The sequence below is a fragment of the Bradysia coprophila genome, unplaced genomic scaffold, assembly GCF_014529535.1.
Source record: "Bradysia coprophila strain Holo2 unplaced genomic scaffold, BU_Bcop_v1 contig_232, whole genome shotgun sequence".
NCBI lineage: Eukaryota > Metazoa > Arthropoda > Insecta > Diptera > Sciaridae > Bradysia > Bradysia coprophila.
The window spans coordinates 5635350-5657285 of record NW_023503493.1 but is presented as its reverse complement, the minus strand read 5'-3'; the positions used below and the strand labels follow the sequence as shown (position 1 = coordinate 5657285).

The 21936-nt window shown below is 36.8% G+C and overlaps 1 long non-coding RNA gene across 1 annotated transcript; it reads left to right on the top strand.

The window, feature by feature from the left end:
- The first annotated feature begins 1101 nt into the window (after positions 1 to 1101).
- LOC119076194 lies at positions 1102 to 19557 on the top strand. Its single transcript, XR_005087563.1, has 3 exons — positions 1102 to 1112; positions 18106 to 18111; positions 19452 to 19557. It is a non-coding gene; the product is annotated as an uncharacterized LOC119076194 (long non-coding RNA).
- The last annotated feature ends 2379 nt before the right edge of the window (positions 19558 to 21936 follow it).

The window sequence follows — 21936 nt, the reverse complement described above, 5'->3', positions numbered from 1 at the left end:
AGTATCGGAAAAGCTTCTGTTTTTCGATCGATTGAACGATATTATTCATTGGACACATAGTTCCGGATTGATTCACAAATGGATGGCAGAAAGTTCAGCCACAATAGAAAATCTAGTTCTAGCTAACGCCCGCAACATATTACAAACTCAACGACAGCCAGTTGAGAAATTTCAATTTCCGATGTTTGTTGCCTATGGCTGGATTGTCAGCACAGTCGTATTGATAATTGAAATTTTGTGGAATCGGGCAAGATCACGATATATGAGGAGACGTACAGGACGTAATGTCGTTGAGAAACGAGGTATAAAGCAAAAGCACGCTAGTCCGATGTCTGTGTCACCTTTGAAATAGAGCGCAACGATTTAGATAGACGAATGTCGTTGCATGGTGTTCCTCTTTTTTATAATCTCGTGTAAGCGGTTCGACTGGCGTTGTGTGTAATAACCTATCTCGCGGCTAACGAAACTTCAAACCAAAATAGTTCGCAATCTATTGGACTTCTTAACACTGTATCTTCGGTACTTCTGAACTAGTAGATGAGATAAAGTTCCATAAACCCTCTAAAAGACGTCCATAGATTTCGAGGTTTTTCGAAACGAATCATTCATCATGGCACAGATTTTATGGAATTCTCCATATGTTTTACTACTATCGTTATCACGCCGCACACGTGTGTGTTTATAACTGTGGCATGGCACGGGAATCAGAGTAAAGAAATGATTTGTACTGCTTCTAGAGAATATGTGAAATAATGTAATTCAAAACTAGATGTTGTTCACCTTTCACACAATTAATAAAGAATTAAATTTTGTATGAGAATATGGGTCTATTTAACGTTGCGTAAGATAGGCCTTTTTGCACGTTCCATTTTAAATTTGTAGCGCACTTACGGCGTGAATCATGCTTAAGTCAATTATGTGGCACGAAAGACGATGAGATAGAATGAATAAATGGAACCACCGAATAAATGCTGGACGAGTAATGTAATTATGTGCTATGACCACCCGTCAGTCTACGCTGGAGACTTCAACAGTCACCATACGAATTGGGGCTATTCCTGTAGTGATAACAATGGTACAGACCTCAACAACTGGTCTGAGAGAAACAATTTGTGGCTTCTGTTCGATGCAAAGGATAAAGGAACATTCCATTCAGCACGATGGCGTCGAGATTATCACCCTGACCTAGCGTTTGTTAGCTGCAATGACAAACAAATGCCACTAATTTCCAAACGTTCTGTGCTCGGCAACTTCCCGCATTCACAGCATCGACCGGTAATTATCAATGTTGGTCTCGAATTTCCACTGATAAATTGTATCCAAAAGCCAAGGTGGAATTTCAACAAAGCTGCATGGCCAGTGTTCCAAGAGAAGCTGGAGCAAACACTCCGCTACATCAAACCAACTGCTAAAAACTATAAGAGATTCACCGGTGCTGTAATAGCTGCTTCAAAGAAATCGATCCCTAGAGGGTTTAGAAAAGAATACGTGCCTTGCTGGAACGCTGAAACCGATAGACTCTACGCCGAATATTGTGAATCTGGTGACAACGAAGTTGCCGATGAATTGATTCAATCTCTGGACAATGCTAGGAAGGTAAAATGGCTAAATACCGTAGAGAATATGAATTTTACGCATTCCAGTAGAAAAGCTTGGTCTGTGATCCGTCGTTTGGGAGCTGCTAATCCTAAGTCAAATAGTAAATCGCAGATTTCAGCAAACAACATTGCGACTAGACTTGTGAAGATATCGAAGGTAAATATGGAAAAAAGACGATGGTAAAGATTAGACGTAGATTGAAGGGGAAGCGGAAAAAATTGTGTCACAGCAGCGATTATTCTAATCCTTTTACCACCGACGAAATTGTTAAAGCCATTTCGTACTTCAAGTCTGGAAAAGCCGCCGGCTTAGACTTCATCCACCCAGAATTCATCATGAATTGTGGACCAAAATAAGTTGAGTGGCTGACCCGTTTCCTCAATGACATACTGCTGAATAAGAACATCCCGCCAGCCTTCAAGAAAACGAAAATAATCGCCATCCTGAAGCCGGGAAAACAACCAAATTTAGCGGAGAATTACAGACCGATTTCATTGTTGAGCGTCGTCTACAAATTGTTGGAGCGAGCAATATACAACCGAATAAGCCCAAAGATCTTCGAAAACATTCCAGCGAAACAAGCCGGTTTTAGACCGAATCGAAATACTGTGGACCAAGTCTTAGCGTTGACAACGTACATTGAATCTGGGTTCCAGAGGAATCTGAAAACAGTACTCGCATTAATCGATCTATCATCAGCGTATGATACAGTGTGGCGCCATGGATTGTTGTACAAATTCGTTTCCATAATTCCGTGTAAGACGCTTTACACGCTGTTAAACAATATGCTCAGCAATCGCACCTTCTACGTTTATCTGGACGACGAAGTGAGTAGAAAGAGAACCCTGAACGATGGATTACCGCAAGGGGCTGTACTGTCATGTCAGCTGTTTTTGCTATATGTGGGCGATGTGCCAGATGTACAGTCATCAAGAATGTATATTTTCGCGGACGATTTTGCATTGGCTGTGCAAGCCAAGAAATTTGCGGAATTGGATTTTGCTCTCTCCTGCGATCTGGATATCATGCGTCAGTACTTTGTAAAATGGAGGCTCCGACCTAATCCCAACAAAACAACTGTCACCGCCTTCCATTTGTGCAACCGTCGAGCGCAAAGAAAGTTAAATGTCATCTTCGATGGAGTAACAGTTAAGCACGATTTTTCTCCGAAATACCTCGGTTTCACGTTGGACAGATCGCTAACTTACAAAGAAAATAGCGAGCGTATTGTAGCAAAGATTGGGCCAAGAGTCAACATTTTAAGAAAACTGGCAGGTACTAGCTGGGGTGCTGATGCCAACGTCCTAAGAACATCAGCCCTGGCACTGGTATATTCTGTGGCAGAATATTGTGCAGCTGTATGGTCAGAAAGTGCACATGCAACAAAAGTCGACGTTGCAGTGAACGAAGCTCTACGAATTGTTACTGGGACAGTGTCTTCAACACCTATTGAATGGCTAAGCGTCCTAGCGAACATCGAACCACCTACAGTTAGAAGGCGTAAGGCGTACATCAAAGAATGTACGAAGTAGGAAAATGCGATCGAATTGCCAATACATGCCGATTTAAGCAACTTGCCGTTTCGTCGGCTCGAATCTCGAAAACCACCCTGGGAAACAATTAACGATATCGAACGTCCATACCAACCAGACAGAGAGTGGAAGAACATTTGGCACCGTGTCAATGTACAGAACAGCGAGCTAGTTTCCGATCCAACGCAACTTCTGCCAGGCTTCGACTTACCAAGGAAAGCTTGGTGCCGACTGAACCGTATACGTACCGGTCATGGGAATTGTGGACGTATGCTACAAATATGGAATTTGGCTGAATCGGCGGGTTGTGATTGCGGTGCAGCTGATCAGTCTATGCTGCATATTGTTAATGAATGTCCACTGAGGAAATTTGACGGTGAAATCAGAGCATTGCATTGTTTGGACGAAGGAGCTGTTCAATGGTTAACAGATCTTGATTTAAACCTCTGAAGTGATTCACGAACTTTTCTCCTTTTGTTGTTCTATGTTTTTGTTAAGTTTCTTTTAATTGATTGATTGTAACGAAGCCATACGATAAATAATAATAATGGAAGTTGCGGAAATTACAAAAAGATGTCATAATACTACCGAATTTATGCGTTGATAATATTGTGAGTTCTCACGATGAACTCTCTAATTTAAAATGATCAAAAAATCAAAAATTCGATGCATTACATTTAGAGCATCAAACTTAATATGGATAATATCCATTGGATATACATGTCAAATTTTTTGCTTGATGAACGACACGATCCACGCCGGCTAACATTAAAAAACACCAATACAACAGAAACAAATCCAAATTAAAGACTGGCCAAATGTAAAATGTGAAAATAAGTAGCAGTTTTGTTGAATGTCAACGAAAAACTCACATTTTTTTGATAATTTCACAAAAACGTAGTAGAGCGCTAAGTGTGCTTGTATACCGTTAGCAAATCTTAGAATTATGAGGCCCTAAGGTAAGTTATTAGGATCACTTTCCCCAAAATTTTCACTTTCGAAATAGCTTCACAAATCGTGCGCATGTCGTGGTAAGTTTTGTAACGAAAAACGTCACAAGACGTGTAATCTTACAAGATGAAAAAATGCATCATGTCCAGAGCGATAGCGGAGGACGTGACGCAGTCTAACTTCCAAAAAAAGAACGAAGAAATTTTTTTGAGACGCGGCAACTATATATAGGCGAGAATTTAAGTTTCTTTCCTTTGGCCTGTATCACCACAAATCCTATTCTATCTACGCAGATTTTTTTGGTAAAATTTTGGTTGTTTCCAGCCAATTTTTTTTTTTGGTAAAAATTATTTGGCAGATAATGAGAAAAACTAAGCCAGCTTGTTTGAACTAAGATTGGGTGTAAAATTTAATTTTTGCGTAACGAAGCTGAAAGCGTCAACTCTAGCGATATCATTCATTTTAGAAATTGTACTTCAAAGACTGCGTCACACTTTTCTAGAAGAGATTTTTGTTGGGATCTTCGATTAGTGAAGCCATTAGGAAAGTGAAAATGTTTTAATTGGTGAACTCTGTAAGAGCATAAAAAAGTTCATTTTTGAACCCGAGAAAAAGTTGGTCCAAGGTCCTAGATTCTCTCCCTGAACCTTGCGTTTTTGGCATAATATTACGTTTTTCGCAAGGTTCAGTGAGCGAATGTATGACCTTGGACCTATTTTTTTTCTGGTTCAAAGGTGAACTTTAGTGAACTTTTTTATGCTCTTTCAAAGTTCACCAATTAAAAAGTTGTCACTTTCCTAATGGCTTCACAAATCGAATCCGCGTTTTTGGCTTGTGTATCCTGAAAGAGCTCCAAATTTTTCGATGTTTTTCAACGAAAACACCTTTTATTTTCATTTTCAAAAGTCTTCTTAATTTGGAAATTCGTTGTGTTATTCTGGCTCCGTAATGATTACCCGGCATGGATCGGCTCGTTTGTGGAGTACAAAATGTTACGTATGTTACGATTCTAAATTCGCCGATGGAAATGTTAGAGCTGGAAATGTTGGAATTTTTAATAATTTGAAAGGACACCATAGAACGAAGAGGAACAGGAATAATTTTATCATAAAAATATTTGTTTAGAGTCATGACATCTTATTACAATTTCCTGTAACTTCCAAGAGTCGTCAACAAAACTCAATTTTCTCATGATCTATTGCGGGAAGAAAATAATGTTCATCACACCACACGCATAAAAAACAACAATATCGCTTTTAACAAGCCAATCGCAAAAAGGCTGAGTGAGACCAGACTTTATTTGTGCATTGAACATCCAAAAATGTACTTTGTAGCGATGCATGGCTGATTGTAATGGTTATAGGCGAGACACCACAAACAAACAATTATTGTACATGCACCTGACATTCATCATGATTATATAAATTGCTTTTCACAGTGGGTGGTAAATACGAAAACTTATGGAAAAACAGGCAATAGCAAATTTCTCGGTTTGTGTCTATTTATGAAATTTAGAATATTTACGTTTCCATATTGCTTTACCTACTAGACGACTGATTGAAATGCTAATAAAGTCTAAACTTTAGGTGGAATTGTATATATGCTGCAGGGTCTTCCAATAGTTATTTGCATCTCTTGGCTTGAAACCACGAAATTACAGTATCCGGAGAGAATAATTTTTTCATAGGTTCATCGAGACGAGGTGGAGATGCAACATACATACGTTTGTGAAACTAATCTCGTTGTATATGAATTCACAACATAATACTGTTCTTGAGTGGTTTCAAACCTGTGATGCACAAAATTTTCCTTTCCTTCCTTTACTTTCCGTCCCTAGGGAAAAGTCTTTCCCTCCTTTGTAAAAGTCCTTCCGTTGTATAGTAATATACTATTACACTCACCACACCATGAACAACACAAACAACAGAAACAAATACAAAGCATTTCCATCGCTTTTGTACACATAAATAAATTGCTACACATCGTTCAAGGTTAAACTCAAATGTATAGAAGAAGAATGAGAATAAAAAAGAAACCGAAAATACGCAATACAAAGCTGAACGAGTTGATGGTTCGATGTGTTACAAACACACTAATCGTTGATACGAAGAGTTAGCTACAGACACACAAACACAGAGAATGTCCATTATTAAGCAAAACATCGTTGCCATCCCTAGACCTGTTTACAAGGTCTGCTGAGAGAGAACTAAAAAAATGTGGTTTCCGATCACTTTTGACGCGTGATATTCAGTGTTTTCATGGTGTGACGGGTGTAAAACGTTTTATCAACAAGAAACTATCATGGTCTTATTGCTTACTATGCTGCTGTTACATAGCATTTGCTGTGATATTCTCCGGACAAAAAGCTGCTGAGATAAATTGCATAAATTGTCGGATAACTATTGGTATTTCAACACAACAATGCAAATTTCCCGAACGAAAAATAAACTTTCGGTGAATATCCCTCTATACGACCAAAGTCTACAGCAAGTCCAAAAAGTAATTTGTCAGCAAGCGCATTTAAACAATCTGTTTTTGTTAAATTTATTATTCGCAATTGACGATTATTGGCAATATGCCCTTCAGTGTTCGGAACTGCAAACCATAACGTTTTCCCGCATACAATGGCAAAAGGTTTTCGGGTGGCAAAGTCAAAAGTTTGCGCGTTTACAAGCAAACAGACAAACTTTCGAATTGATCATATATTCATATTTTATTGTGTGCGGTTAGACAGAATAAGAGGCCATTGAAAACTTTATCAAAACAAATTATACTTCTTGTTCGGTTCTAGCGAGTGAGAGAGGCAAAGAGGCGAAATATGTATATGTACGTTGTTCCCGTGTACAATAATGGCATACGAATTCATTGAGAACTTTTCGGTTTTGAAATAAATTCAACCGGGCAGGATTGAGTTTATATTGTTTAACATATTTATGACTTTTGAGAGGAGAGTGGGCAGAAAAAAATTTGTTTAATTAATTGGAAAAGTTGAATGGGTTCATTTTCCATACGTAAAATAAATGATGTGATGGAAGTTGTCGGTTTTATTTAGAATAGATTTGCTTTGATGAAATTAGTTCGCATAGAAAATTTAACGGAATGAACGGTTTAATGGGAATTCTTTGTAAGTTTTTTTTTTCGTCTGTCAACCCAGAAAATTCGTTCCGAAATTTGAAATTTTACGACAATTTTACCGCTCCACTTAACTTATAAGGATTTATTGAAGCTTTCACACACAGCAAGCATACAGTACCAGTATAAGCATCGAATCTGTTTTTTGTTGATTTTTTTTAGTCTAAGTACTTTTTTAGTGTTACCGGAAAATCTTTTACTTCATTTGTTTAACCATAATGTTTACTGCATAAGATCACAATAGCACACAGCCTAGTCATTTAGGTAACGACAAAAACGAATGAATAATGATCTCAAGTATCCATTTCAGATAGATGATAACAGATGGCACCTGTTTTAGTTTCGACTACGGAAAAAACACAAAGAAACGCACTCCAAGTACCGGCAAAATAACAGATTTTTTAAAATTGTCATTTGGTCCGTTATTTTGGCATTATACCAACATAAAAAACGGAATTTGTATAAGAATTTTGGACTACTTGTGGTACCCCTCATGCCGGATTGAAATATTCGGAATCGTATGTCGCGGGAAATATTATGAAACGTCCACGAAATCGATATCGAGGTTGGACCAAGGGCCCTATCAATAGAACATACTGACAAATCAAAATGAAAAATCATATATTTAAATGTGTGTGTGACAGCTCCGTGTACAGACAGTTAAAAGGGACTTTTAATGTCAAAAGTAAAGGGACTCATAACGTCAAAAGCAAAGCAAAGTTGATGTTTACAGTTAGTGGTGTGTGTGATATAATTTTTCAATGAATTTCCTGTCATAATTCCTCTAGGTAGTCTACCTCTATGGATTGGACGGATGTGAAGTGCAAATGCACTCACATCAAAATGCTGATCACACAAAAGTGTGCAAAATGAGGAATGTCGATCGAACCGAAAGGTTGATCGAAAAGATATATAAAATAGAGAAGTGTTTCAGCCGTCGAGCTGACAAGTTGGGTTTTGATGAATAGGTGTAGGTGTAGGTGAATGATGTTATTTTGAGGAAAGTATACAAACACTAAAGGCACTTCCAACCCTCAGCGTAGTAGGGATCCGTGCATAGCTGCGCATTTACATTACCTTCAGTGTTTATATACTTTGGTTTTGATAGAGAACAAACTGTCAACTAAACGGAGGCAGATTGGAATTGTGTTCCATTTTTCCTTTGGAGTGTTTCGGTTGAATATCGGCAGACCGAAATCGGCACTATTTATCGAAAGCTGATTTATGTATCGCTGGATTGCTCTTGGTATCAAGCCTTCAAAAACGGCTTCATATAATTTCTGTCCGCCATGTGTGGATGGTTGATCGAAACACAAAAATCGCGTTTTTCACTGGAAGAGTATGACGCATTGACAGTCTGTTTAACCAATGAAAACTCTGTCTCTCGGTCTCGCGCACTCACTTCGTTTAGAAAATAGCGAAGCACGACATTGTCTCAATTGGCGTAACACATCATTTTCATGACCTTGTACACGTCATACACGATCCCAGCTCTCACACATGTCCAAAAATATCGAATGGATTGAACGACCGATTTTCATGTAAAAACCGGAACGTAGTTAACGTCAATTAAGGTTAAGGACTACTTGACGAAAAATTAAGTGGGGTTACGTTGACGAGTACCGTATAATGAAAGTGATCTACAGGTGTCAAGGAAACAACGAAACAATGACGCCTTTGTCCCAAAAATTCATTTTGGTTCACCGGCTTTTGTTCCATTGTCATTAAAAACGGATGAACTATTTTCTAAACGGAGGAAGTGCATAGGGCGCTTCAGAATTTCAATTTTCGATGAATCGATCGATTAATGAACTAAAAAATAAATTGCATTCTTATTTGAAAATAAAGCGAGTTGACCAAACACAGCGTCTACCAAAAAAGAATCTACTAAGTATGAGAGACAAAATTGAATTTCAATTTTTGCTTTGTTTATTTGACAGCTTGTTCTCTCACGGCTCTCTCACGGAGTACTTTTTGTTGAGTGGAGTGGACACTTAAGTATTGTTTTTAGTCAACAAAAAGTACTCCGTGTGAGAGCCCTGAGAGATCGAACTGTCAAGGAAACAAAGTAAAAATTGAAAAAATTCAATTTTGTCTCTCACACTGAGTACTTTTTGGTAAGTGGAAATCAAGCCTTACTGTTTTTCGATGTAAAAAACTAAATTTTCTGAAAGGATTTCGGAACCTTGAAAAAACTAACAAGAGAGCCGTGTAAATGGAAATGAGCTGTTAACTCTAAATGGTTTAAAAGTTAAGAGTGATATCGCCAAATCTTCAGGTGATTTTTTTAACTTTGGAAACAAGCGGTCTCCGATTTTAATGAGTGATAGCTCGTTGGATTCGTCTTTCAATTCTAGGAAACACGTGTCTTTCACTTTTTCTTAAAAAAATTTGTTTTCTGTGGAAAGCGCTCAAAAGTGAAGACATGCCAGAGGGTACCGAAAACAGTTTTTCGGCAATAACTCAAGAAAAAATTATTTTAAATGGTTGTAATGTTGTACGATTGTCGGCCTTGAAAAGACCTACAGGTGGAGTATACGCACCGCTTGGTGCTAGTTGATCCACTAGAGTTATGACTAGAAATATAGTGAATGTTCGGAGAGTCCGCCTTCTCTGCAGCTTCGATGTACCACGGAACTGAGTATGGGGTGTTGTAGCTGGCCTCACCCACTATCGTTGCACATATAAATGAACCCAGTACTTTTGGGCTGCAAGCCTACAGAAGTCTTGAAAAAAAAAGTTGGTGCCAAAATGTAGATTTTTTCCTTCTTTCTGAGGGCCCAACTGCCAGAAGGGCATCTGGAACGGTTCTACGTGAGAAATTTTGTATCGTCTACTATTCCCTTACCGTATACGCTTCACTTTGACTCGAATATAGGTCGTTACAACATATCCAGTGTTAGTAATTCTTGTGAAAAATTATTAAATTTTTCTCGGAGCATTTTAGTCAAATAAAGTGTTAGCGTATAGCAAATGACCTCAGGAGTCCGGAACAGTAATTAGTTTTTCAATTGGACCAATATTTGCTACGCGACAGGAGTTTGGAAAAACGATACGATCAAGTGGGAGCAAACGGTTTTCCAAACTCCTGTCACGTAGCAAATATGGGTCCAATTGAAAAACTAATTACTGTTCCGTAGTCCTGAGGTCATTTGCTATACGCTAACACTTTATTTGACTAAAATCCTCGGAGAAAACTTTAATGATTTTTCTCTTGATATTACTAATATTGGATCTGATATATTCGCGACATAGCGAAGCGTTTTTCTATTGATAAGGTGAAAGAATAGTAGACAATAAAAAATGATTGCCGTAGTACCGTTCCAGATGCTCTTCTGGCAATTGGGCCCTCAGAAAGAAGGAAAAAATCTACATTTTGGCACCAACATTTTTTTCAAGACTTCTGTAGGCTTGCAGCCCAAAAGTACTGGGTTCATTTATATGTGCAACGATAGTGGGTGAGGCCAGCTACAACACCCCACACTCAGTTCCGTGGTACATCGAAGCTGCAGAGAATGCGGACTCTCCGAACATTCACTATATTTCTAGTCATAACTCTAGTGGATCAACTAGCACCAAGCGGTGCGTATACTCCACCTGTAGGTCTTTTCAAGACCGACAATCGTACAACATTACAACCATTTAAAATAATTTTTTCTTGAGTTATTGCCGAAAAACTGTTTTCGGTACCCTCTGGCATGTCTTCACTTTTGAGCGCTTTCCACAGAAAACAATTTTTTTTTAAGAAAAAGTGAAAGACACGTGTTTCCTAGAATTGAAAGACGAATCCAACGAGCTATCACTCATTAAAATCGGAGACCGCTTGTTTCCCAATCACCTGAAGATTTGGCGATATCACTCTTAAAAATCAACTATGAATGCCACTTAACGACCCAAATCAACGAACTGAATCCTTCTCTCTTTTACAGGAGAATTGGATATATATATTGTGCACCTTAAATGTGCAACATGATATACGGAACACAAACATCGTTATAGGTATAGATAAGGTGTTATATTGACGTGTTTCAGTAATGGGATTTAATTTAAAATAAAATGTCGCTCATTCATTGTTTATGAATAATGCAGTAGAATGGAATGGAATTTAGATTTATCATAAAATTTTGCTGTTTCGATACATATATTTATGCAAAAGGTAAGGAGATATATTTATGCATATAACCAGAACCAGCACAAAGTGCGATATCAGTTAAATGTGTGCGAGAATATTGAACAAAAATATTTGCTTCGAACATTTTCCATTATCGCATATCATTCACAGCCGAACAGACAATTTCGAATAAGGCGAGGACGTAAAGCGTTTCGCTGATATCTTAAAATGTTTTTTTGGTTTTGTCTTATTCTCGCTGTTTATCGTAAATGTTTTCATTTATGCATAAATTGGTGTGTCTATTCAATTGACATATTTGAAAACGAATTGTATTGCCAAGCGTTCGAGAGATGGGATGGGATATAGATGAGGCCTTTGCTTGACAAAATTCATATGAGAATAGAGATTGTTTCGTGGGAAAACTTATCGAAATTTGTGAATTCGTGCTCAAATTTCTCGAAACATTTGAGAAAAATGTTTGCTAATGCTAGTCCCGTTCTGGGAGTATTCTTCAAGAGTTGCTTTCATAGTCATTGTATTTGATTGGTCGAATTTATCTCTTTTTCTTTGATTTTTCTTCGATTCGATTTTGTACTTTATGAACAGAACCTAAGGGTTTTCCGTCATGTTGTTTTCAATTTAACTGGTTGTTGCTTCAACGTAAAACAAAGTCTGAGAACGACATAAATATTAAGATTGTTGACTCAAACGATTGACACTTAAGGGCGTTTTTACTGCGTGAAATTGAGATTGAATCTAAATGTTTCAATCAATGAATTGTGTTCAAAGATTGGATTATTTGTTGAAATATAACAATTGATTAGTCGACTAACGTAAGTGAATACTTCGCTGAAATTGTAGCCTACATTTGTGTGCCTTGCATTAAACTTTTGATGAAATATTTTTACGAAAAAAGCTTTTTGAAAAATGTTATGCCGTAAGAACCAACACAGAACTGTAAGCTTATAATCAAAAATAGATTTGCTTGTGCCAGTTTGACCTGACCAACTCTGAGGAATGTCAGCCGTTTATAAAGTTTTAGGCGAACTAATCGCAGACATTGGTAGAGGAGAGAGATGGATAGGGAACTTTGTCACTTAACGCAATACAAATTGCTGAAAGCTTTAGAAAGGTCACGTAGATCGCCAATTCATTGTGTACGCAGGAACACACTTCTTCCACACAAATAAATTCACCAAAGTTGAATTTGTACAACGTGGCTGGGTATACATTAATAGTGTGGAGATATTTCTAATGTTAATTAGCTCTAACTCGGTTCGGGTTTTGTCAAAAACGAACTGAGAGAACTCGTTGTACTTATAGAACTCACTTGAACTTTCAAAGAAAAGCTCTTAAATTTCAGTGCTGTTTTGTCAACTTATAGCCGTTATGTATGGCCATTGTCACGAAAACGAGTTTTAAATAAATTGAGCTGCGAGGTGCAGCTTTTTCTCTCAGTGTCTGCAGACATTTCATTTTACATGCTTTTGCTTTCCCTAGGGTCGACAGTGACTTATTACACACCCAGTGAAAACAAGAAAATTTGTTTAGGTTGCAAAAGCATGTAATAGTAGATTACTATACCAGGGAAGTTATTTGACATCTCGAATCCAGATGAGTAAAAGAATCCGAGGGCTTCGAGATATCTAATTATTTCCCGTGTGCTATTTTACTTTAAGAGTTTTCCTAGGAAGGGAACGGCCTTATTACCTCGCTAGTAAAGTAAAATTTATTACATAACTCATTGCCGTGAAGTATCGCCAAAGTCGAATCGCCAAAAAAAAATGTTGGCGTTTCTTCACATTTTGTCGTTTCTTCACACTTTGGCGATTTTTCTTGGCGGTTCTTCACACTTTGGCAATTTTTTTTGGCGATTCGTCAGTTTCTGAGAATTTTTTAAATCGCCAAAAAAAATCGACAAGGTGTGAAGAAACGACAAAAAAAATCGCCAAAGTGTGAAGAAACGCCAAGAAAATTCGCCAAAGTGTGAAGAAACGACAAAAAGAAAAAAATCAAATAATTGGCGTTTCTTCACACTTTGGCGATTTTTCTTGGTGGTTCTTCACACTTTGACGATTTTTTTGGCGACTACAAACATTCTTAAAAATTGACAAATCGCGAAAAAAAATCACTAGTGTGAAAAAACGACAAAATGAAAAAAATCTTTAAAATTTAAATTCATTCTTCAGGAAGGCATAGTAAGCCTTCTTATAAAGCACTTTGCATCGAGATTCGTAGAACCTTTTATGCAACAGAGGCATCTAAAGTCCGCAGATTTCGAAAATTATGATGCTGAGCTGAGTTGCATAAAACTAGCGCCAGGATCCTGAGATCGCGCGCTACACACCGGCAGTTTGTTTTAGTAAGATCCGACTAGTTGAAATTTAGTTATTTATTACATTGAGTGCGAAGTACTCTAGATGTGTCTAGACGAGGGCGATGCGCCTGTTCATTCGGAAGCGATCTCAATAAACGGTAGATAAAAAATTGAAAAACGGAGATAAAAAGGATGGTAATAAACGACCAATAATTTAACTCAATACTACCGATAAAAAATAATAAACTACCAATAGAAATGAGATACGTGTCCACCATTTAAGGCGGAGTATTTCTCTGTCTGAAATTTATTTAGCGTGTTATTTTGTAAAAGGACTAATTATAAGACGGTGCGAGAGATAAAAAATAACTCCTAAGTTACCGACACCGTTCCGGCGCCCGGCTCGCATTGCGGCCCTCCGCTTCGCTCTGGGGCAATGGGCCGGATCGCTCGGCGTGTTAAAACACTTTTTATGTACAATGAAAATTGGTATTCATTTCGCAAAATGAATTCTGTAGGGATGAACTAAACTCCTGCACGTTACATTTCGCAAAAGGATGAATTCCCTAGGAACCAACAACACGCTTTTATGACGAGAAGAAAGTTAGGAATTGAGTTAAGTTGGATCTCAACTCAAACCTACAAGTTTTTTTTATGATTCAATCCTGCGATTTTTATCTGCAAATTTTGTGTATTTGTTTTCGCAGTTTGAATGGGCGATTTTTTTCGCTGGTTCAAACCTACGAAATTTTTATTTGGCAGTTTCTATGCTGCGAATTTTTTGTAATTCCAAAAATAACTAAAAAGTGATATAAAATGATCGTCATAACTACTTGACTATAATGTAGAATTCGCAGGTTCAAGTTCGCCTGTATTTCACATACATACCTTGGCAATGGTACAACAGAATCGCCAAAAAAATCGACAAAGTGTGAAGAAATGCCAATTAGCTGATTTTTTTCGTTTTGTCGTTTCTTCACACCTTGGCGATTTTTCTTGGCGGTTCTTCACACTTTGGCGACTTATTTTGGCAATTCGTCACTTTTTAAGAATTTTTTAAATCGCCAAAAAAAATCGACAAAATGTGAAGAAACGACAAAAAAATCGCCAAAGTGTGAAGAAACGCCAAGAAAATTCGCCAAAGTGAGAAGAAACGACAAAAAGAAAAAAATCAAATAATTGCCGTTTCTTCACACTTTGGCGATTTTTCTTGGTGGTTCTTCACACTTTGGCGATTTACTTTTTTCTTGGCGATTTGACTTTGGCGATACTTCACGGAAATACATAACTCGGGATAAAAATTTATTGACCTCAGCTTCGCCTCGGTGGATCAACAAAATTCACACGAAAACTCTACATTTCAACGTTTTATCCCTTGTTACGTAAATAACTAATTCATATACATACCCACTCACACATTCAAACTCGAGCAATCATGACTCACTTACTTGCCCAATATTGTACTATACCATAATGGATCGCAAGAAACGTTTTCGATTCAAACTTTCATGCTCTCTATTTTTTCCCGATTTTCTCCACACAATTTCTTGCAAAAGGTTTGTTCATCGTTTTTTGTGTTCATAGAAATCTGCAATAATGGCTGGTTGTAAACCCCACCGATAGCATGTAATGAATCCGTGCCATTTTAATTACGCTTACGCTTTCTCCAAGTATATTTGTTCCAATGATTGAAAGAAAGATCTATAAACCGATTGTTTGTTTCTACTTTTTCCATTTTTTTGCTTCGTTCTTATTGTGCTGCACATTCTATAGAAACAGCAACTCATTATGCAGAAACGGTAGACGGTGGTGTAAATAAGTATACACCGATAGGACAGGCTTCACATTGCCCACTTTATGTCATTACACACGTTACAATTAACACGAAACTTACACTGTCATCGGATATGAAAGGAGTGTTCGATTCAATTATTACTTTCGCGAGCCTTTATATTTCTTATCTTAACGATCTTAACACAAAGATAAAAGAAATTGTTCTAGATATTGAGGATATAGCTATCCGAATGCAATAAGTGTGTACGGCTTACAATAATAATTACAGAGAACAGATCTTCCTTTCAATATACTCTTATTATTATGCAATGCATATACATAGGTTCGTTAATGTTACTACAAACAACTGTACACAGTACACAATGTGTACTACACATTCATTCATGCAATGATTTGCATGTTTCTTTTATATTCATTTTATTGTGAAAATTATTTTTTGTGCGCTCATTATATGCAAGCTGAAAGAGCTGAACATGAACAAGAATGCAGTTTATTGTGTTGAGCTCAGACGCGGGGTATTATCATAATAAAGCAGAATTCATTTCTGCTATGGCACATAAATGCTCAATCTCAATTAAATTTTACTTTTTAAATCTATATTTTCAGACATAAAAAGCAGTTAGTCGTGAGTGGCATATTAGTGGTGATGAGCGAATAGTTGGTGCAGTAAATTACTGGTGATTTGTGTCTTATTTAGATCTATTAATTGTTAATAACACGAGTCGAACAAATATTTAAAATGTAGCTTTAAGCACAAGAAAAAATATATTTTCATTTTTCTTATAATTCGCTAGTGCGACCTGTCCCCTTTGTACATTAAACTCATGATTAAACTGTTCATATTCATATTAATGCGAATGTTTGAAGAGCGAGTGGATGCAAAGTCGGAACGAGTGGAATATTTTCACACGAGCGAAACACGTTCAAACTGTTATGTTTGTTCCATATAAAAAATAACCAGAATTTTGTTTCATTATAAAATACGATTTATTCAATTTCCAATTATGAATTTTGATGTTACTCAGTGAGATGTGATATCAGAACTAAAACTTTATCCTCTGCATCACCAATACAATGACAATAATGATAACAAAAGTGAGAACATTACAATATCCCCCTTTTAAATTTTGCTTTCAGGAAAATTCACAATAAAATAAAAAAAAATCCGTTTAAATACAATACAATGTCTTAACCTAAATTCATTATCATTTTCCAAACCATTTTGGCTTTACAATCGTTCTCCCTGATCTAGTCTTTCTTTCATTTTCAGGAACCACGTTTGACTTAATTTTATCATTACACAGGTTCCTTTTCATTAGCATCACACCGACTTTCAACATTCTTATTCAACACCATCAGAGCACTCGGTTCGTGATACGCATTTCCCAACTTAGAAACTCTTAATTGATTCTCATGCACAAACCTCACTTTCCCATAAACTCGAATGAGTTACGTATATTTACTTATAATTTGTAATACCTTAGCTGGCATCCAATTTATATGATTTTTGAAATGATTTTTATACAAAACGTTTTGATTTACGGAAAATTTAGATTTTTTAAAACTTTGTTCACTAGTCACTTCATTAATTTCACCGCTATTGTCCATCGAACTCTTGTGCTTTAAATTTACTAAATCTAATAATGTCTGTGGCTTATAACTAAATATAATTTCGAATGGTGGTCGTCCTGTTACGGTCGATGGTGCGTTGTTATGGTACATTAAAAATTTCTGTATTTTCTGCTGAATCGTCAATCCACTTCCGAGACCTAGTAAAAATTTTAAAACACATTGGTTAACAGTACGAACAGATCTTTCCGCCTGACCATTCGATGGCGGATGGTATGGTGGAGAATTTATATAAATAATTCCATGCCTCTGACAAAACTTTTTAAACCCATGCGAATTAAAAGGAGGTCCATTATCTGCCACCAGTTTACTGGGTAGACCAAAAACAACAAAAAATTCAATTAACTTTTCTTCCACTTTAAACAACTGTGTACTAGTCATTAATTTAACATCACAATACTTAGAAAAAGCATCGCTAATCACTAATAAATCTTTACCGGCATGCTTGGCAAAATCTATGTGTATTATCTCAAACGGAAATTCAGTTGGCTTCCACGTCGAAGTAGTGACTGTTTTACCAACTGATTGCATTTTCTGACAAGGATGACACTCATTCACAAGACGTTCTATGTCTTTATCTATCAGTGGCCACCACACATACTTTCTAGCCATCATTTTCATTCGAACAATTCCCGTATGACATTCGTGTAAGGTTTCTAACATAACTTTTCTAAATTTCTCAGGTATTATCACTCTGTTTAAATAATAGACACAATTTGACTCTTTAGACAGACTGTTTCTTTTCAAAAAATACGGATACAATTCCGGACTGACTTTAAAAGGCCATCCCGATAACACATAATTGTAAACTTTAGACAAAATTGAATCTTTTTGAGTACCTTCCTCAATGTCTTTTGACTCTATCGGGATGTCTTCTCCAAAATTAATAAAATTTATTTTATCGACTTCCACCTCCGTTCCATCTACTAAAGGCAATCGTGACAATGCATCTACATGTCCCATTTTACTGCCACTCCGATGTTTAATTTCATAATCGTACATCGAAAGATAAATAGCCCACCTTTGCAATCTTCCAGCAGCAACAGGTGAAATTCCCTTACTAGGGTTAAACAAATCTCTTAAACTCTGAGCGTCTGACATTATCGTAATTTTTTTTCCATAAATATATTTGTAGAATTTCCTTAAAGCAAAAATTATAGCTAACGCCTCTCTTTGTGGTTGTGAATAATTTTGCTCAGCTGGAGAAAGAGTGCTTGATGCAAATAATACTGGTTTTTCTACCCCATTGACAATGTGAGACAGTATAGTACCTACTCCATATGGACTAGCATCAATTGAGACTACCATTTCTTTCTCTGGGTCATATAAATCTAGGACTTGATTACTAATGAGAAGCTGTTTACTTCTTTCAAAGCTCTTCTGACAACTCTCTGACCAATCAAATTTTGAATCACTTCGCAATAATTTATATAACTCATGTATCTCACTAGACAAATTAGGAACAAACCTACAATAATAATTTAATAGACCAAGATATGACTGAAGCTGAGATACATTTTTCGGAATTGGAGCCCCAACAAAAGCTCTGACTTTTTCCGGATTGGGATAAATATTATTACCCTCTAACACATGGCCTAGGTATTCGACCTGGACAATACTTCGAATAATCGACTTTTACATTCCTCAATAGTTTTACCACCAATTATGATATCATCAATAAAATTTGTGACTTTTTCTAAAGCAATCAAAATCTGACTGTTGACCTTCACTTTGACTACCGTTACCTTATTGTTTAATATCCTCAATTCCTTGAAAACGACAACATTGAATGTTGATCGTAGTCCGCAAAATTCTCGGAAACCTTTACAAAATAGAAAGTTCTAAACGAGGACGTAAACTACGAATGCAAGTGCATTCAAAATGGTTATGTTAAGTGCCTTCTTAAAACACTTCCAACATTTACTACGAGGCTCTACTGATTTTAAAAGATTTTGTGTGCTTGCTCTGTTCCGGAAGAACAATGGACTCACATTATTTATGTGTTTAGCCCGCACGGTGCGGTTTTGATATTTTTGGATATTATTAGTCAGGTTGGAGTCCTGAACAAGGTTCCACAAAAATTTTTGATTTTCATCCGTACCGTCGGTGACAGTGGTGCACAGCCCATCCCGTCTACAGAGAGAGTGGTGGAAAACTGGTTATGGTTGCAATCGGTAGTGTCGATGGACAGCTGAGATTTCCAGCATTTCAGAATTACCCATTTTAATAACAAAAAATTTGAAAGAGTAGGTTTCAGGTGCCTCTGAAACTCGCAAATTTTACTAAACATGAGGGAAAAACTTTGAGCTACTGTCGGCCTCTGCGTAGACTGTCTCCAAAAATCATTTTTTGGTAATTGGTAGAGGAGATGTTGCTCTACTGCGAGAACTATTTATTAGCTTCATCCCTCAAGTATCCACGCCTGTATGACTGTTTGAAAATCACGTTTTTTAAACTTTAGCGTGTCTTTGCCGGCTTCCCTTGCACTAATGGTAAAATTTTTTTGTACAATTGTTATTAGAATTTCAGGCACTACCGATTGCAACCATAACCAGTTTTGTACCATTCTCTCTGTCGACAGGATGGGCTATGCACCACTGTCACCGACGGTACGGATGAAAATCAAAAATTTTTGTGGAACCTTGTTCAGGGCTCCGAGCTGACTAATAATATCCAAAAATATCAAAAGTGCATCGAAATAATCAGTTAAAATTCATTCAACCGCACCGTGCCCGGTGTCAACAGTGTTTATAGCGTTTTTTCTAATCATAAATGCTTAGACCATATCTACCATCGGAAAAATCGAATAAATCTTCACGGTTCACGATTGTTACTTGCTTCATCTATATTTAGATATTCCAATGATCACAGTTCACTTCACAGTTGACGACGATAATAACATCTAGATGGTCTCTTGTCGATGCGAAAAAATACTGCAGAACTTATGTTGACACTAACGAGGTACTAGATTTTGCGTCGAATTTTCGTGGATATTCTTGTTTTTTCTAGAATTTTCAGAAACTTTCAATTTTTTTGATTTTCATTAACTAGGCCCGGACCTGTTAAAAATACTCAAATCAACAGTAACATAGTCGATAGTTGAGTTTGTGAAAATTAAAACTTACTACAAATTTTGTGGTTGGCTCTCCTTCCAAAACATGAATATTGTTATAAGCCAATTGTCGGATTATTTAAGACTCACCGAATCAAAATTCCGTGAAATCATTATTCCGATTATTTTGCGGTTATAATTTTAAGTTTGTTTTTATAATTCATTCCTCAAACTTTACAAATTTTGCGCTGAAAATGGTTTAACTGATAGAATGTAATATTCTGCGAAAACTTCCAATCTTGCCAAAGTTTCTTTCCAAGGGCTTTTCGTAATAATATGAACTACCGAAAATATTTGAACAATTTTAATCGGTTTATTAAACGAAACGAGAATGTTGGTCCCATAATGAAACATTCCATTATGCGTCTTTGGTATATAGATAGGAAAAGAGAAGAAACGATGAAGCCAATTTTGAAATGAACTTTGAACAATGAAAACATTATGTTGACTAATGAATGTATTTACATTGCTGTAAATAGCATTACAAAATGGCATTTGTCTTTCAGTCTTTGTCGCTTAGTTTTGGAATTTTTCATTTTATTCTTACAGTCTTATTGTACATGCAGTATTGTAACTTACAAAGCTGTTTTTCATATTCATGTTTCCAATACTCTCACAACTTTAAAGCCAATCAATTAATGAAATAATGCAATCAATACAGCTCATAAATAAGCTTCTAAATAGCACAGTTCTGTGATGGTCCATTATACAAGGGTAGTTACTCAAGTTTGATACTAAATGTTTACGGTTTTCTTGTGTGGAATTTCATATTTTTACTGGGAAATGTGCTATTTGCTATTGATACCAATAGATGCCGATAGGCACATTTTCACATAGAGTCAATGAAACAAGGTAGGACCAGATTTGCTCGCGTAGTTTCCCCCTCGTAACGAACAAATAAGTCGATTTGTCGACTCCATATTTAACCGACTTAAAATCGTAATGGCCTTTCCGCCCCCCATGCCAATTAAAAGACAACTGCGACGCAAGAGTAATGTTCGTTCAGTTATGTTCAGTCTGGACTTCTGGCTTTTAACGTTAATAACGAACAACGGGAACCTCGCTTGAATGGAGACTTGGCACAGAATAATCGTACTTGGGCTATACGTCATACGAGTCATGCAGTGTGTCGCTCATTGGAGCCACTCACTAAACACACCACAATCACCCAAATTATGAAGCTTCAGTAAACTTTGGGACGATATCAGTGTGACACGAAAAATTCTATGTGGGATTTGTCGGACATAGGAATCGATGTGGGATCACTTGGTGGAAATCACAGAGCCTTGTACAGAGCCTTGTATACACCGTCGTCAAAAGACGTCAAAAAGCCTTCAAATTTTGGTTACATGTATGCGGGTACGCTTGCTAGCTTGCATGGGCTGTGTGTTTTCTCCGTTTTACCTGACACGAACTATGGACTGTTTAAGGTTTGGAAAAAGACTAGATGAACTGGGCAGACAATGTCATCATTTGCATAATTTTAAATATTTTTGTCAGAGAGTTGATAACAGATGGCGTTGCTTCCCTACTTAAACACCTGTTTTAACAAAAGAAACGTAAAGCATATTGGTTCGTTCCAAGTAGCTTTAAAAACGAACTTTGACAACACGAACGAAGACAATTTCATCTACAGACAACATAACCTACACGATTTTGTTTAAAAAGCCGTGTAGGTTATGTTGTCTATGGATGTAATTTGACAGAGGTTTGACAATTCAAATAGCCTTGAAACAAACTTATTCTCATACCATCAGCC